This window comes from Falco punctatus (genome assembly GCF_963210335.1).
Source record: "Falco punctatus genome assembly, chromosome: Z".
In the NCBI taxonomy this organism is placed as follows: domain Eukaryota; kingdom Metazoa; phylum Chordata; class Aves; order Falconiformes; family Falconidae; genus Falco; species Falco punctatus.
The window spans coordinates 5,493,437-5,506,215 of record NC_137586.1 but is presented as its reverse complement, the minus strand read 5'-3'; the positions used below and the strand labels follow the sequence as shown (position 1 = coordinate 5,506,215).

Sequence of the window (12,779 nt, the reverse complement as noted above, 5' to 3'; positions counted from 1 at the left end):
AAGGTCTGTCCCAGTCTCCAGCAGTGTCCCATGGGCCACCTGCGTAATGCTTCCACAAAGTTTTGTCAGACTAAGTTTTGGCGCAGGTCAAATCAAATTAATCCGGTTACAGGAATCAGTTTTTATATGGCCTTTGGTTGTCATTTTAGTTTAGGGCTACTTTGAATAACCTCCTGGTACTCGAAGTGATGTCTGTATTCATATTTCCATTAACTAAGCCATATAATATTGCAAGTACAGTTGCATGCAATGATATCACTTTGCTGCATTGGACAAAGAGTGTTTAGGCTACCTGCTGCTGTCAGGTCTCCAGAAGTGGAGTTTTCTATAGCTGTGCACTTTGCCATCAAGCAATTAGTGCTCCAAGACTGGAGTGTGCAGTCTTAGACATAGGCAGAACGTGTCCACCCATGTCAGAACCCCAGCTAATCTCAGCTGATCATCCCAAATACAATCACTGCATCTGTGGTATATTCAACTCCAGTTATATTTATGTAGCCATAAGAATTTTGATAATGCATAGTATAAAATACATTTGTTCCCCATATTAAAAGTGTAACACAACTGGGATTCTGCTGAAGATGTGGGTGGCGGCATATCAGGTACGTGAGATAAATATCAGATTAGCTGACAGTTGTATGCAGTTCAACACATTTAATACACTAATTTAGATTTAATGTGCATATCGGAGGACTCTGTAATATTGTCACAGGAAATTGTTTGTCAGAAGAAGATATACAGATATGCAGTACTGTTCTAACTAGCCACTAATCAAAAAAGCATAACAGTTATTTTTTAAAAAAGGCAAGAATTGCTGATGTTTTTATGTTTTGTCTGCATCAGAAATTAATCTTTCCAATTCTGACTAATTTTTTTTATTATTATTATTTTTCCCCTCAGTGATGTAGAGTTATAAAGCAAAGACTTTTGCTGCAAGAACAAAAGCTCTCCACAATTCTGCAGATTACATTCCTGCGGGTAGGCTTGTCCAAGCTGTGTCACACTAGTGCCCTCTGTTCAACAGAACTGTGACTGGGACCTTCGCCTCATCCTCCTGTCAGCAGTAACTGCTGACAGCAAATGAAATAAGGCTGGTAGTTTCAGCAGTCATGGTAGAATGAATGGAGGAGAAACAAAATGCTGTTTTAAGCTTTAGAAACATTATTTGCTCTTATATGCTCCTTTTCTTTGCCATTTTAGTGTCTTCTTCTACTCTCCATCTCACCAAGCTCTTCTAGATGTTGCACACAAGCTGTTCCTCCCTCTTTGACCATGCTCTGGTCAACACAATTTAGAGGTGCTCATCTTTACATCATCTTATGGTCCTCACTGTTAAGAGGAAAAGGGATGTCCAGGGAATGGCAAAGTGAGAGCCATGCCACAGGGACAAAAATATCTCTGCCTGCTACAACTCGTGTTCCCAGATGTCCTCAAGGATGTTTTCTTGCACATGCCCTCAGTTTCCCAGAGGCTCTCAGGTCCACATCAGGGGAACTATTAAAAGTCATGCTCCAGCACAGAACATTGACCACCATTTCTCATCAGTTTCCCCATTTCATCTTTCCATCAAAATTAGGGCCAGTTATCCTCTGCTGTGAGTCACATGAAAGCACAAAGCCCAGGTGCTGCAGGCAGCTGTCCTGGTAGGCTGTCATTGCATTTTGGGATGCATCACTAAACAACTATGTTTTCTTGTGCCCAAAACAGGAAGGTGAACCTTGGCTTTGCCACAACATTTCATACCCTGGCTATTGTTTTGGGCATAAAACACCCTTTGTTTATAGGATACCTGGATGTCTCCTATGAGGCTTTGTTCGGACTTTAAAAATAGCACAGTTCTTTGAACAAAACTCCTCATGCAAAGTATCATAAAATCAATAATTTGAAGTATTGATGTAAAGCCTCAGGGTAGCTCAGCTATCCTAAGATTAGGTTTTAGCTTATAAATTTAATTATAAACCAGTGCTTTTTATCTAATATCTCAACGTTCTTGAGCAGGAACGTGCAGGGCTGTTTTGCTTTTCATTAGACTTTTCGTTACTTTGGAAAGGGTGACAGTTATAGAAGATGTGCGTTAAAAGTGAAAGTACAGAAGTAAGGCATGGAAGGTGAGGGGGCTATCCCAAGATTGCACAGGGCTCACAACAAGCTGCTGGACTCACATGTGCTCTCCTTCATTAGGCTGTTCTGACTCTCAAATTCCTGCCTTCATCAGGCTCCAGAATAGGCACTTCTAACCTGGGGGTTTAGTCAAAATCAGCTTCCACAGTCACTTTGATTTACTGCAGTGAAGAGCTGATAGGAACATCATCAACCCTCTGACTGAATGAAACCTCTCCATTAAACAGCCCAGGGATTTAGGCTGAGTTCTGCAAGCTACAAGAAAACACAGGAAATCTAAAATCTGCCCTTTCCAATGGATTTGTTTCTAAAGAACCATCATTAACAGGCTGACAACTATTTTACTTCTTCCCAGCTTTGGCAGCTTCTTGGCTTTCTTCATCAGAGTTGCTTGGTCAAGCCTACTTTTCTTTCCTCGGAGGGAAACTCATGTTACTCGCTTCTGTAAGAGCACATGCGCACCCGCTGGGAAAGGGGCTTGACAATAACACTGCACTACTCTGCCCACTTTCCTAGTTAGTGTAAGGTTTCATAGGTTTCTGTTCATTGAGCTAGATCCACAGCAGGTGTAAACTCCATTCATTTCAGGGAATCTGTGATGATTTGTGCCAACTGGAGATAGGGTTTCACTGAGTCTGGCATGCAACTTTTTTTCCAAATAGGAAAAGAAATGTTGAAAGCAAAATGAGCAAAACACTGCTTGCCCTTTTTGCATTGGCTGTGCTTGGTTTTGTTGCATTTCACAAAGTCTTTCAGACCGAAATGTCATAAGCTGTAGCAAAAACGTCCTCCAAAAACTAAGATGACAAATTGTTAAAACAGAGCTAAGAGCCATCCCTGTACTTGCTGTTACTGTTGGGTTTAACTCAATTTTAACCCGGCTGACTGGTACATAAATTAGAATAATACAGATCCAGGAAGGAAAATGTGAAAATGGGTAAGTTTGTGCGCTTTTCTTGGTGATGTGTATCTTTGGGAATTTAGAGCACTTGTGCAGGGAGACTGCACTGGTCAATCTGTGATATAACTAGGGCACTGTATTCTCAAAACAGAATTGACACTCCTTTAGGGCTCCAGCCTGTTCTGCCTGCTGAACAGTGATGGGCCACAAATGTCTGCTGTTTGGCTTTTCCTCTTCACCTTGCTCTGGTTTGTCTGTTTAAAGTGGAAGAAATTCTTTCTTGCAATGTATGTATGAGATCCTACTATCACTTCAGGGTCTAAGACATAGAACAGAGTAAGGGAACCTAAATAAATTTAGATAAATCCATTGTGACCCTTCTAATCTTCTTTCTCTTTCCTCCCCTACATGTTGCTGTAGTTATTCCTTTCGCTGCTCACTGTTTGCTTTGCCGACAGATCTCAGAGCAGCTCTGCTGATTCCCTTCTTGACTCACTTAATCCCTGGTCTCAGTCCTCTGCAGCTTTCTCCTCTCTATTTTAAGTCAGGGAATGGAGGCGAAGAGGGGGAGGGACAGGAAAATCACACAGTCTAACTTCTATAATTTTATGTTTTTACTGCTTGGAATGTATGATTCATGCACTTCCACACTTTGTCCTTTTTTTTTTTTTTTTTTTTTTTCCTAGAGAGGCTAGCTTTAATGATCATAAACCACTGCAGTTAGGGAGGGAGCAGGACCTTGCCAGCTCTCAGCATTCCCAGCCAAATCTCCCTCCGATTGTTTAGATTGCTTTTCAACTGTATAAAGTTCCTAGGTAGGGTGGAGGGAGGAAAACAGAGGCCCCAGAGCCCAGGTTTCTACAGCAGTCTGGGGGAAGTGGGTTTTTTTGTGGTTTTTTTTTTTTTAAGTAAAATTGCCTTTCCTAAAACTTTGCCTTGCCATCATCCATCATTAGATTAGTTTTATGGCACAGGAGAGCAGAACAGTTTTCTTCCGAACTTCTAAGACAATTCCTGTCTGGTCTAATTGAGCTTTGCTCCAAATGAACTGAATTCTGTGACAGCTGCTTTTGGGGTCTCTCCAATTTTCTGGCTATTCCCAAAAAAATAAGGTGTTGGAAACCAGATTTCCCTGAATCTCTCACTTTAGGATTTAACTTTCTTGACTTATCACAAAGGAAGCCAAAACCTGAATCTTCAAACATGAGATTGTGTTTGGTTATCCAGACTGTGAACTTAATGAGACCTAATGATGACCACTGTCATCCTAACCAGCCTGGGCTGACCTGGTAGATACACAAATGCTTAGAGGTGCCACTTTTCAGAAAGGATGCTCAGAGTCACCCAGCTCTGCTTCTCCTTTATTCAGAATTGCCCTTATGCCTGAGCAAATATTGAATACAAAGGCACGACATTGAATAAGGACAGAATGTCATCTATCGCTCTCTGAGTCCGTAGTTTCTTGAAAGTTCTTTCCTTCTAAATATGCCTTAGAAATCCACCATGAGCACTCCATATTACCTGCAGTTCTGCTTTGTGTCCTTCCTCACAAGGCCAGGAATCTTACAAGGGTTCTGGCGTGCAAGAGGAAAAAAAAAAAAAAAAAAAATAAGAAGAAGAAAAAAAAAAAAAAAAGGAAGAGAAGATCAAGTACCCTTTCTCTCAGGACTTCTTTTATCCTGCTGCACTCACTTTCCAAAGGGGCATATGCTCTTATTTTTCTGAGGAAATGCAGTCTATCTTCACTTTCTACATTTTGTTCTTCCCAGTTGCCTGAAGGTGTATTTTGCATTAACATCATTAAAATTTTACTCTGTGGACTTCTTGTTTAATATTTCCTGTGAACTATTTGTTACAGAAAAGTCACCTGGTTTCACATTTCTCCCTCCCAGACAGTCATGCCCGTGAATAGCCTTCCTCCTTTTGCTGTTCTGTGAGCTCCCGGTCTGAGTATGGGTATCTGCTGTACAGTGCTTTGACCTAATTCCACTTGGGTCTTGCCAGGTGCACTCCCCTGCTCACCGCTCCAGCCGATCCTTTTCATTCCTCCAGTGTGCCAGATGTTCCCTGCATTGCCTTCTCCCTGGGTGGATTTTAAGGCAGAGCTCTCCTTCCTCCCAGGCTCGGCCGCAGCTGTGAGTTGATAGAGTTGCCTCTCCCCACTGCTGTGAGCTTTAATCGGGTTCTAAAGTTTCATTATCAGAGTGATCCATTCTGGAAGATATTTCACACTCCCCAAGCCCCAGGCAAGTCCTAACAACGTTTTTTAATTTTTTAACAACGTTTTTTTTTTTTTTTCCTTCCCTCCCTTTCCTCAGGTTGTTTGGGTTTTTTTGTTTCTTTTTTTTTTCCTTTCTCTTTGATGATGTTCTGCAGGTGCTTGAGCAAATACAAGGCTCCGAGGTCTGCATCTCCCAAGACTGCTGCAGCTTTCAGCTCTCAGCCACCATTCCAGGAGCCATTCTCCTTTTCATGGCCGACAGCTGGTCTTTTTCAGGAATCGTTGGCTCATAGTCAGGGAACTCTGATCATATGCCTTGTAAGATTCTTAGTGACTGACATCATTGCCAAACGCCAGCTTTCTTTGACAGATTTTTCTGGTCTTTCCAGCTCCACAGATTACTTGGCTGCCAGGTGTAACTCGCCATCATTAAAATATAACTTTGGGCTCCCTCATAACAAAAGTGGGTGCATGAGGATGTAGATGGAGAGTGTAAAATTTCTTTGACATTTTCCCTGTAATTTCTGTGCATCTCATACCCCCAAGATCTCCAATAGCTTGTATATGCTATGCTAACGGCTGGCACCAGTAATGAATGCATGCCAGCTAATGAAAATGTAGTGATGAGAACTGTAACTGACCCTATCACTACAATTATTGTCCATAATAATTAGTTTACAGTTACAGGAATACGTTAGGAAGTGTGACTGCTACTACATTTGTCTCAAATAATAGAAGAAAACTGTAACTCATGCTTTATATGGTATGGATTCTGAGAATTTACTGCCAAAGAATGCCAGTAGATGGTTATCTCCTGCATGTCATGATTTCATCCTGATGACCCTGTGTTCAGCCAAAAGTTAAAGTCTCTGTCCTTTCACAGATTGAATCAGCAGCCTCTTAGTTAGAAAACAGAGGCCACTTAGTGAAGGCAGAGAAGGGTCATTATTTCAAAGTTGTCCTAAATTCAGCCCTTGCTGCTGTGATGACTCATGCAGTCATATCACACTGCAGGAAGTAAAGAAGAAGCATCAGAATAATGCAAAGTAATTCCCTACTCCTGTAATGTCTCTCTGGCTCCACATTGTCCTCAGCTCCTGGCTTATAGACTACAGCCTGGACTTCCTTATGTTCTTATTGTTGTTTATTTGCACCAAATTGTTCAGGAATGTCCACTGCGATGCAAGTAGATAGGTACCAACCAGATGACCTTAGTCCCTACCTGATGAAACATCATGGTCTAAGCACACAACAAAAAGTGACAGCTCAGGATACAAAACACAAGAGGGATGCACAAGAGGTAGTAAATAGTTTATGTTCACTCTATAGGGCTTAAAGGGAAAACCAGCTTGTCATGGTAGACCCTGTTCCCCAAACAAGCACTGATGGGAGCCGTGGAACCCATACTGTGCCACAGGGTGCCATGTGGGCCCTGGAAACTCTCCATCTATGTTCATGCACCATCGGGAAAACTCTCATCTTAGCTATGGGTAAAACAATGCTGCATACCCATAGTCAGACTTGCTAGTTTGGTCAACACTGGCTTCAGATCTCTCGATAAGGCTTGGGGATCTCTGAAAAAGGCTCTGTCTTGGAGGATAAGGCATCAAACTGTGAGCAGACATCTAGCTGCAGCAGCTGGCCTGTTTCTTCCAGAGGTTGCTACTAGACTCACTGCTGTTGGTCAAAAGCATGGAATTAATTCTATAAGATGGGGGTGTGTATGTCTATATATATTTTCCTTACTGGAATCAGAATCTTGAAAGTGTTATAATGTTCCAAATGATTGCATTAGGACAGCTAAGAAAGAAGAAGGAAACCATCAGAGCATAGTTTACCTTATCTTGTAATAAGGTCGGTCCAGAATCTGACTGCTGGTACCACTCAAGACCCAGCTGGGTAAGAATTTGAGGTCCCCACTCTCACATGCTTTGGCTGGGAAATGTTCTCCCTTAAATATTAGTTATCTAACTTAATTTTGTGGCTCAGTAACCAAAGCTGTCTATGTAGCCAGTGACTATTCCCAAAGCCCATTTAGGCAGCTCCATTTCTGTGCAGTAAACACAATGTTCACCAACTTTTTTTAGTAGCAATCTGTAAAGGAAGAACAATGTTCAGAAAATGTTCTTCAGAACAGTTACAATTGTAATTGTGAGAAGTACAAGAACAATTGTTCTTGAGAAAAAAAAAAATCCCACTGAGCTAAATCTTCTTATTAAAAAAAAAAAATAATCTACATTTCGTTGCTTTAGCCAGCTTTAACCACATCCAAGAAAAGACTATTGACTGTTAAGGCTCTAGCATATTCCACTGCAACTGCCTAAAAATAACATCCCCTTCCTGGAAAGGGAACCTGAGCCCTGAGCATCTGTGACCAGTTCTCACCTAACTGTTGCTGAAGACTCCTTATGATGTGAGCTCTGGAACAAAAGGGAAATTGGAGTAGCAAATTCAGTCCTAACAATTCTGACCTGCCATCTCCTGCTGTGCTGCCACCAACCAGCAGATACATTATAATGTTCCTTGTTATACTTCAGGTTAAAGTCAAGGGTGCATGGCTGACCAACTTTAAATGAGAAGTCCTCGGTTGAATATGATTATTTCCTGAGCCAGACAAATCAGGGTTAATCAAAATTATTTGTTTCTTCCAAATTCATAAAATCATAGCATATTTTAGGTTGGAAGGAACCTCAGGAGATTTCTAGTCCAACCTTCTGCTCAAAGTAGGGTCAACATTTAATTCAGCCCAGCTCCTCAGGACTTTGTCCAGTTTGGTCTTCAAAACCTCCAAGGACCAAGATTACACAAAATCTTTGGAAAGTTTTTCCAATGGTTCTTTGTCCTTCTGCTGAGAAAAAGATTATTTGTATCAAGTCAGAACCTCTCCTGTTTAGTTTATGGTCATATGTCATATATCCATGCACCATGCAGCTCCATAAAGATCTTGACTCCACCTTTATAAATTCTTCTTTTTTACAATGTTTTACAATGAGTAGTTCAGTTGTGGCAAGTTGTATACTTTATATTTATATATATGTTGTATACTATATATTTATATAGTATAAATAGTATAAATAAATTATATAGTATAAATATATAGTTGTATACTATATATTTAATAGTTTCAAAACACAATTTCTTGATACTTCTGTTTCAAAATGTCATACTATCTCTAAACGGATGAAAAAGAGAAGGAAATTGTACAGTTTGGGCCATATGAAACATTTAATTTAGACCAAAAGCGAATGTTTTATTTGGCTGTTTTTCTATTGGCGACTAAATTGAAGAAGTATATATTCACAAAACTCTAGGTAAGCGCTATGTTTATGGTGATTTAGGAACTGCTGGTGGAAAATCGGTAGAAGTTATTTTCTGTTAGCTAAACAGAATAGTACAACCTTCAACCTGCAATTATGAAGAGCTGTAATTCGGAAAACACAACATGTGATAGAAATGGATTATGGTGCTATTCCACTCAGACATATGACTTCACTGTTTCTGTAAGCCTTGTCCTTGTAATGTGGATTTAATAACGTCGGGCACCACAAGGAACTAGGTTCTTTTCAAATTGAAGAATGCACAATGTTTCCATAACTGAACCTCCTAATTGCTGAACAAGGAGCAAAGCCCTTTCCTGCTTTGAATTGGAAAGTGTTTTCGTTTTATGTGTGTAGTGACAGAATGTATAGACTTCGTGTCTGGGTATAGGGATGGAAAGTAAATTCTAATACACTTTGAAGTTTATTATAGCAGCACTGCAGAGGTTTCTCCTTCTGTAGCACTACAAAACCGTGCTTCCATTTCCTAGAACTCTTCCAGGATAAAGGGATATTCATTTTTCCTACAAGTATCTCTCTGGGTTATAAAATCTTCTGTAGATGATTTATTTTCCAGACCTGGAATTCTCCACCTTACAAAATCTGATAGAAGTTACTTCCTCCCCAGTTCCTTAGTATAGTAATGGTGCAGGGATATTGTAGCCATTGACTATGGAAAACAGCGAATATATATGGATTTTCAAGAAGTTCTTAGAAAGAGGACAAACATTTGTCTCACTTTTGGTGTTTTACTTAGGGCTGATACTGGTGGGATCTGCAGTCAACAAAGTGGAGGAAGTGGAGCACCCAATTGATAGAGCCCAGAACAGCAGTAGCTGCTGAACAAAATAACCTTCATTCTGGCTGCACTCAGAAAAGCTGTGGAAGGAAAAGACCTTAGTTTCCAAAAGGATGTGATGCCATGGGCAGGCAGAGGTTTGGGTTGAGGGTAACCCACGTATTTTTAATTCCAAACAGTGTTCTGTGAGGTAACTTTTGCCCGGTTCCTGCCATGACTGTTGGAAGCTAACGCTGATTTATCTAATACAAAAATAAGACCTTGGATTCACTAAGGAAAGATCTCTTTGGAGATACCCTAGGAGTACTCTGCTTTACACACTCGTCCTTACCATTTGTTACCAGCCAGTGTTAAAGTAAGGAGACTGATAACAAGGGACCTTTGACTTGACTCAGCCTGGCCATTATGATTTTGCTTCTCTTTATCCCCTCCTTGTCTCAAATATGCCACAAAATTCTTGTGTGCAGTGCAGTTTATGGTGTGTGCCTCAGCCCTGTTGATCTGCAGGCTGGAAGAGAAGATGCACTTCATAATTTGCATTAGCAGAGCACAGTCCTGTGCTGCAATATGAGCAGAAGAAAGTTGATTTCCATACAACATGTAAGCTCTGAAGCCCTTCGTGAGTGTTATTTGGGTAGCACAGAAAAGAAGGTGTTTTCCAATCACAGAAAGTGTCTGATACATCACCTTCTCAGTCCCCACCCAGCTGTCAAGACTGTTGTCCTGGCCAAGTTTGTGTTTCCACAGACACTGCTCCAGGTACGAGTCTGACGGCCCAGCAGTTCCATCCGCACGGCTGCTCTGTGAGACCAGTGCTTCCTTCTGCCGGCTGCATGCAGCAAGGAAGCTTCAGGTAAGGAAGCATTTCCATTTTTGCTATCAGGTGCAAGGAGGCACCAGCATTTTCCCCCTATATTTGGATAAAAGGGGAAAATTCAACTCAAATGCTTCTGACTCCTGCAAGATTTTGAATGGCTCAGCTCAGCAAGGCGGATTCCCTGCCACCTTTGGTCAACTCCCAAACTCTTCTCTAGACTTTGAGAGTATTCAGAAGCTGGTTTGCCACACGATGAAGAGATCCGTGGTGTCTTTTACTCTTCGACCACCATTTTGCACGGCAGGTACCCTGTGTGCCACAAAAGCTACTTTTCCTTGTCCCCAGCTGTTATCACACCCACTTCCAACCCAGGACATACTCACTCACATCCTCCCTCTGTAAAAATGGATTTTGGTTCTATACAAATAAACAAAACAACCAAACACTAATCCCTCACTAGTCTCTGTTCACTTTGGGTAAATGCAGTCTTTATTCAACGGCAGAGGGGCCGTGGCACTGATTCCTCAGGTTGGGTCAGTCTCCCCCAGGTGAAGGTAACATACCCATCAGACACCGATATGAGCAGTAGGATAAGCAGGGGAGAGGAAAGGGGGATGTGTGAGTGTCAGGAGCACTGCTGGGGTAACTTGGCAGACATAGCCTTGGTCCCTGGGGTTTTCCTGAACCTTCTCTCCATGGACACCCCATGAAGTGAGGCATTTACCTCCTTGACTTTTCTGACTTCAGTTGTGGATATTCAATCAGTTAGGCTTTCCCTGTGCAACTAAGAGACAAGAAGATCAAGAAGATAATCTACCCTATCCAGATATAAATGTGGTAGATCGGTTCACGGAGATCTCTTCACTCACTGATTATGAAAGAAGATTCAGAGATTGCTCAGCCAGGTCAACTCACTTTTAGGTGCATGAAATAAAGACCAACAACTATTCCTAACCCCCCCTCTTTGGTTTCCCAGTTAGGCAGAAGGTGAAAATGGCACAGAGGAGAAATGAAAGAACAAACATTAAAAATGAAAGTGGGTATGTAGGGAAGGGCTTATTGGTGTGGACCAGACCTACCATCCCTCTCCAGTGCTGGTCTATGGAGCAGGATACAACATAAGCACTGTTATTCACACTTGCTCTATAGGGTAAATGTAGTGCTAGCTGTCTCGTTTAAACGTTACAGCTACAAAACGAGCTAATAAATTTCTAGCTGACAGGCCTGACAGAGCAATAAGTAAAAACAGGAAAGCATCTATTACATATTACCCTGAATTTATCAGCTCTCCCTTCAAAAAGGGAAATAACACAAGGCAAATTGTGGGAAGTTTTTTTATCTGCTAGAAAAATATGCCCTATGCCCCAGACAAAAAACAAGCTGTTGTGAAGTAACCACATTATTTAAAGACACAAGTCAAACAGGAAGAGGAAAACCAAACAAGCATGGCTTGAAAATTTCCCACAAGTGAGCTCTGACAGTCGGAGCGTGGTGATGGACTTGCTGACAGAGCCTGGGCTGCAGGGAAGCCATGGACTATTCCAGGGCCAGGGTGCTGGGAAGGGGCATGAAAGGAATTATCTTCTCTTTTGAATATTTGTCTGTGGCTAGAGATTGCTGGTGCTTTTTTTATTATTCTTTATAAAGCCAAATCAGTATGTCAGCAGCTGAGATTTCATCTCAGCCTCCAGCGCGAGGTCACTTCTAAGCTTCGAGGTGTGTCTGAGGTACCACCAGTTACCAACGCAGGACACCACAGGCAGGATTTCTTAGCATGGGCATGCAGGTTTAAGCCACACTGCTATGAAGCACTTCAGTCTGTGCATAACTTTAAGCAGACAGGAATTTAAAACTGAACACTGCGCAGCACTGATGTTTTGATCACTGTAAGCCTGACAGCTGGTGAAATGGGTGATGTGGCACACCTGTTGACTGGAGCCACTGAGCCACTTAACACGGAACCTGCCCTCTAAGAAATATAGTGATGGAAAAGGTGCTTGTGTGGTTATCAGCTATTGGAGCGCTACCACCTTTCACTCCACAGTCTGTTTTTAGGATGGCTACAGAGCTCATATTTGAAGTCATAGAACCATAGAATCAGAAAGGTTTGGGTTGGAAGGGAACTTAAAGCCCACCCAATCCAACCTCCTGCCCCGGGCAGGGCCACCTCCCCCCAGCCCAGGTGGGTCCCAGCCCCAGCCTGGCCGTGGGCACTGCCGGGGACGGGGCACCCACAGCTGCTCTGGGCAGCCTCTGCCGGCGCCTCCCACCCTCCCAGGGAAGAAATTCTTCCTTACAGCTGATCTAGATCTCCCCTCTTCCAGTTTAAAGCCATTCCCCCTTGTCCCATCATTACATGCCCTTGTAAACAGTCACACTCCTTATTGCAATGCTTAGGGTTGGGTGTTTTTTTTTCCCCTATTCAAACCCCAGTTCTCAGAATAGAAACATTTATAAACATCAAGCTGACAAGCATTAGCGCTCTGGATTTTTGTTTTCTTTCTCTTACACAAAGACACCATTTTGCAAATCCCAAAGATTTGCAAACGATTCCTGATGAGTCATCTCTATCGAAAGAATGAGATGTTAAAAGTGTTTTCTGC

General features: G+C 42.0%; 1 long non-coding RNA gene across 2 annotated transcripts in view; it reads right to left on the bottom strand.

The window, feature by feature from the left end:
• The window catches only part of LOC308056085, a 56,154-nt gene that overhangs the window by 26,897 nt on the left and 16,478 nt on the right, over positions 1-12,779 (bottom strand). The window lies entirely within an intron of this gene.